Source organism: Heliangelus exortis, chromosome Z (assembly GCF_036169615.1).
Source record: "Heliangelus exortis chromosome Z, bHelExo1.hap1, whole genome shotgun sequence".
Classification (NCBI taxonomy): Eukaryota; Metazoa; Chordata; class Aves; order Apodiformes; family Trochilidae; genus Heliangelus; species Heliangelus exortis.
In genome coordinates, this window is record NC_092454.1 from 29,220,903 (window position 1) to 29,226,531 (window position 5,629).

General features: G+C 53.0%; 1 long non-coding RNA gene across 1 annotated transcript; it reads right to left on the reverse strand.

Annotated features, from left to right (window-relative positions):
• Window positions 1-3,851: 3,851 nt before the first annotated feature.
• Window positions 3,852-5,019, reverse strand: LOC139790117 (uncharacterized). The gene is made up of 2 exons (XR_011723394.1): window positions 4,901-5,019; window positions 3,852-4,508 (listed from the first exon to the last, which is right to left on the reverse strand). It is a non-coding gene; the product is annotated as an uncharacterized lncRNA (long non-coding RNA).
• Between the last annotated feature and the right edge of the window lie 610 nt (window positions 5,020-5,629).

Genomic DNA, 5,629 nt, shown 5'->3' on the forward strand with positions numbered 1-5,629 from the left:
TTCCCTTTCCCTTTCCCTTTCCTTTCCCTTTCCCTTTCCCTTTCCCTTTCCCTTCTCCTTTCCTCCAAAGAGTACGCTGTTTAATTTCTGTAGTGAGAGAGAAACCAAGAGTCAGACTCTTCCAAGATGGGAACAAATCACGAGTTTACCGTAACAAATACAACATGACAACAAACATTAACAACAGTTTGAAAAACAAAAGCCACTGGCAACTAGGGTCAATGACAAAAATTAACACACTGAAACACCCAACAACTGTTTTTCTAACAATTCCTGATGAGTCCTTAGGAATAAGGGCATGATCGTCTGTGTATTCTGAAAACAACCTAAGTACAGGACAAAAATATCAGTCAGTTTGTAAGATTATACATTAATATCTGATTACAACACCCTTCAGAGAACCCCTTTTCACATCTAAAAGCAAAATCCCAGAAGCCATATCCAGAAACCAACCCCAGAGCTCTTCTCCAAAGGAAAATCTCACCTTTAGACAGACACCTGTCAAGAAAGGTCTGAGCTGGGACTTCTTGAGGGACGAGCTCAAACAGTACTGAGTTAGCTCCCTGAAGGCACCGGGTCGGTACCAGTTGGCTTTGATACATTTCTTTTTCCTTCACCTCACTTAATACAATTAATTTTGGTGATGAGGTTTTAGGAAGGAACCCACTGCCTCAGGGCTGGAAGCACAGTCCCAGCATCTGCCATGGACTGATCCACACTGCACTGGAGAAGGGTGGAGCTCCAGACCATCTGCAATGCATTGAGGGTATTGCTCTATGGGGTAGGATAGCTGAAGAAACCCTTGAAAAAGGCAGGAAAGTAATTTGCTTGCTACTAGAAGCTGGTTTTGCTATAAAATGAAACAAGGTCAGGGGACCTGCCAGAGAGATCCAGATCCTGGGAGGGAGTTAAATGGCCAGATGGGCGCCGGCACATCCCTACGGATGCGGTCAGCAAAACTGCAACCACGACTTCACCCTCTGATCAGAAAGAGACGCAGACCTTCTTGGGTTGTGGGAAAAATCCGCGGAGGCTTAAGGATGACACGCAGTCACCAATATGGTTAAAGTGAAGTCGTTTATTAGCAGTGGACACTCGCTTTATACAGAGCCCTTGTTTATATAACGATATCTTGCAGGTGGCTATATCTTGGACACAAATTCTCTTCTCACAGAACTTCTGCTGGCTACCTCATTATCCTGTTATTCTTCTTTTCTACTGCCAGCTCCCTTATCTTTTTCCCATAGCTCATCTTTCAGTAACCTTGCAACTGGGTCTCAAGGCCCTTAGTTTACTCTAGCTAAAGCTAAATAGTCAGGATTGCTCACATGTCTGTTTTCTTCCAGACAGTTTCCCAACATTGGGTGCGGTGGGATTTTGGAGGATGCACATTCCTGGGTACACTCCCATTGTCAAACCCCTTTATGACGTCCCCCCAAAGAAAAATGGTTTTACATGGGGCCCTAAACAGCACCAGGCCTTTGAGCAGATAAAGCGATAGTCAGTCCACGCCGTGGCTCTGGGACCTTTCCCTGTCCCGAACAGGACAGGAGAGGAAAAACGTGCTCTCCCCTGCAGCCTCTGGCAGAAAGGACCCGCTGAGACTCGAGGTCGAGCCCTGGCTCGCACGTGTTACAAACGCTGCGAGTCACACACCCGAGCTCCCCGATCTACACAGAGTTTCCTTGCAGAAGGCCTCAGGGGAGGTGTTGGGGCCGTGGCAAACGCAGTGAGCGGGAGGGGCTGGGGGGGCTCAGGGGCCTCGGGCTTTGGGGTGCCTGTGCCCGGGGCTCTGTCTCCGCCTCCTTCTCCTCCCCAGCTCTCCGGTCACTCTCGGAGCTGCCGCGGCAGGGCCCAGCTGCAGCTGAGCGGCACCCTATGGCACTGAAGGAGCCACTGAAGGAGGTCCCCACCACCACCCCCTGAGCAGCCCCGTCCCACACCTCAGCCGGGCCGCAGCTGCGGCAGGAACGGAGCCCCTCGAGGCCAACACTGGAAGGAGGGTGGAGGGAGGGAGGGACGGACAGACAGCAGCCGAGCGAGGGGGCGGGAGAGGGGACACAGAGCCAGGCGGGGCCCAGGCAGGAGACCGCTCTGTAAGCAGCCAGCCTGGCTGTCAGGCAGGGAAGGGACGGGAGTCAGGAGCCCCGGCCAGGCTGCAGGGGCGGCCATGCGGGCTCCAGCAATCAGGGCTGGGGGGGGAGCGGCACACGGATGATTGAGAATGTGTCTGCCCCATCATTTGGTGGGAAGAGCAACGGAGGGCGGGCAATTGCAGACAGCCAGTCCGAGGAAAGATCCCCTCAGGGATTGGTGGGGAAGGGGAGAGTGAGCAAGGAGAGGCAGCCGTCAGGGAAGGGCGGGAGCCTTAGGTGTCGAGGTAGAGTGACAGCCCATGGGCCGAATGAGAGGCAGAGGTAGCTGGGGAGAGGAGACGGAGAGCCGTGGCGACCTATGGCAGCGGAGAGAAGGGGAGCGGAAGGCGGGCTGTGCCGACAGGCAGGCCGAGCTGGGCCGTGGCGCACGTGGGGCCTGGTGCCCCTCCGAGCAGCCCCCGACCCCAGAGACCCTCTTCCCCCTTCCGCACTCCTCCCCCCTCCACTGCGGAGCTGCCGCCATGCTCTGGAGCCCCTCTCTCTCTCTCTCACTCTCTCTCACTCTCTCTCTCTCTCTCTCTCTCTCTCTCTCTCTCTCTCTCTGGGAGCCACTGCCTCAGCCAGAGCCACGGGCCACTGGGCTCCTCGCTGCCGTTGCTGCTGGCATCCGAGCAACGAGGAGGACGTGAGGGTGAGGCTGCCAGGATGGCAGCGGGGCAGAGAAGGATAGGTGAGGGGGCTGAGGCTCGCCATGGGGCTGCCTGCCATCACATCACCCATGTTCCCTCCCTGCAGCCCAAGCTGCAAGCCTGCAGCAGCTTGAAGGGTGGTGAGGAGAAGGACGAGGAGGAGGAGAACGTGATGGCTCCCCAGGGCCTCCCCCCTGAGAGGGTGCGTGTAGTACAGGAGGGCTGGCCCCCTCTTGTAGGACTCAGAGCCTCATTCTGAGGTCCCAACGCCTCTTTTTAATGGCCTTCCTTTTAAGGGTTCCCAGCATACATTTAGAGCATCGAAATGCAGTGGGGTACCCAGAGGCTGTGTTTGGGACAAAAGCTTCATTTCTTGTGGCCATCAAGGGAAGAGGAGTTTCCCTTAGTTTTCAGGTCCAAAGCATCATTTGTTGCTTCTATGGCAAAGTGCTGGCCAAAGTGCCCAAAGCCGCCTGTTTAGGGTCAGAATCCTAATTTGTAGCATCCCAGCCTGCCTTTTGTTACTCGCAGGCTGTTTTTTACAGCCTGTGTTTTCATTTGGCCCTCAATGAGGCCAAAATTCGGCCAATTTTTAGGCTACGTTTTCAGTGTCCAAAGGATTGTTCTTACTTTCCAAAGTCTTTGGTTTTGCTTCCAAAGGGTCATTTTGGGCTCCAAAGCCTGATTTTTATTGTCCAGCGTCATCCCTTAATGCACACCAGGCACAGTAAGAGGGTGCAACCCTAGGTTGCCCCTGAAAATGGAAGGTCCAAGTGAAGGTTTCAATTCCTCTTTTTACAACTGACAGCTTGGTCAGGTGAGGGAACCCTACCCCAGATCACATCTCTCAGTTCTACCTGAGCCACCTGCCACTGGATCCACCAGTCCAGTCTCTTAATTCAGGTACCTGTGACCGAAAAAGTAAGTTCTTCTTTTTTTTCTGTGCTTTTACCTTAATGTCATTCGCCAGGGGGAAGGGATGCAGAGCCCTTTCCGGAGGCATTGGTTGTGTTGGCTGTGCCCCAGCCTGACTTAATTTTAATAACTGAGGAGGCTGCAAAAGAGATGAGGTCATGTTTTTTATTTCCTGCTAAGAAATTTCCATGAGTGGAGTGGTTTGTTCTAGGGGGCTGTCTCAGTCTTTGAGATAGAATTTCACCAGGAGACAGTTCTGTTGCTCATGGACGTCCTTGTGAAATATTCACTAAGGCTGAAGGAAGTGCAGGCAAGGCGTGGTATTTTTTTGGGGGGGCTGCAGCCCAGTTGTTGCTGGGGCCAAGAAATTGTTCAGCAGCGCCTGGGCTACTGCTGCAGTCCCAAAACGCCCTGGGTGGGAAAGCCTTTTTTTGGTATGGGAGTCAGGTATTGCTCAGGTGAAAGAGGAAGGTTTTCTATCCCTGCTGTCCATATTCCTTGGGAATCTCTGGTTGCTCGTACATTTTCCAGGATTCCATTCCTTCAACAGAACAGTCACAAAGATATTTTCAGCCACCCCGTGTTAGACCATTGGATGACTTGTAAGCCCAGGAGCTGCTATGGTGCTTGGGCTGTGGCTCCAGCAGCAAAAGATCTGAGACTGTTTTTTATCTCTTCTTTGTCCTTGTGTTCGAAGGGGCTAGCAGAGGAATTACAGGAGGATGGGACAATAGGATGCGGGGAGAAGAAAGATGCAGTAGAGGAAGGGGAGGTTGTTCTCCTTATTTCAAAATTTCGGTTAAAAAATCTGAAAATGCAGAGAGCTTGTTAAGCTGAGAAGCTTCCTTCACTTAATCCCTCATTCTGTCCTTTTTCAGGTGTCTGACAAGATGATGGCGTTCAATGAATGAAGGATAAGCCCACCAAAAAGGCTGTGCTTACCTCTCCAAGTACCCAACAAAGCTGTCCTCACAGGTGAGTCTCCCTCCCTCTGCCTCCACTTCCTTCTTTGCCTCATCCTCTTCTTCCTACTCTTCTGGATGGTTTCTTTTCAGGCTCCCATCTCATCCTTGCTTTTCTTCTGGGCATTCTCATCATTCAACTGTCTTTTGCTACCTGCTTTTATCTATTCTTTTCTTCCTTAATTCTTTTCCTTGTGATTTACTTACCTTCTGCCTCCTTCCCCTGATATGTACTTACCTGTTGTCGCATCGTCCTCATTCTTAGGCGGAGGAGGTGAAGGAGGAGGAGGAGGCGGAGGAGGAGGAGGCAGAGGAGGAGGAGGCAGAGGAAGAAAAGAATAGACTTAGAGCATCACGAGTAGTAGCTGCATGTTTTAGTCTCCAGATCTGATGTCATCCTCACTTTTCTCCTCTGCGTTCTGTAATGCAGTAATGTTCTACTTCCAAGTCCAATTCTTCTGCTCCTCCACCGCCTCCTCTTTTGTCTCTTCCTCCTCCTCCACATCCTCCTCCGTCTTGCTTCCCGAGGCCTTTCCACCTCCTCCACCTCCTCCGCCTCCCGTGCATTGTCGTCCGCATCCTCCACCGCCTCCTCCGCTTTCTCCTCCTTCTCCACCTCCTCCTCCACCTTCTCCTTCTCTGCCTCCTCCTCCTCCGCCTCCTCCTCCTCTGCCTCCTTCTTCTCCGCATCCTCCGCCTCCTTCTTCTCCGCATCCTCCGCCTCCTCCTCCTCTGCCTCCTCCTCCTCTGCCTCCTTCTCCTCCGCCTCCTCCTTCTCCGCATCCTCCGCCTCCTCCTCCTCTGCCTCCTCCTCCTCTTCCTCCTCCTTCATCTCCTCTTCCTCCGGTCCTCGTCCTCTTCCTCCTCCGCCTCCTCCTTCTCCGCATCCCCTGCCTCCTCCGCCTCGTCCTCCTCTGCCTCCTCCTCCACCGCCTCCTCTGCCTCCTCCTCCTCTGCCTCCTCCTCC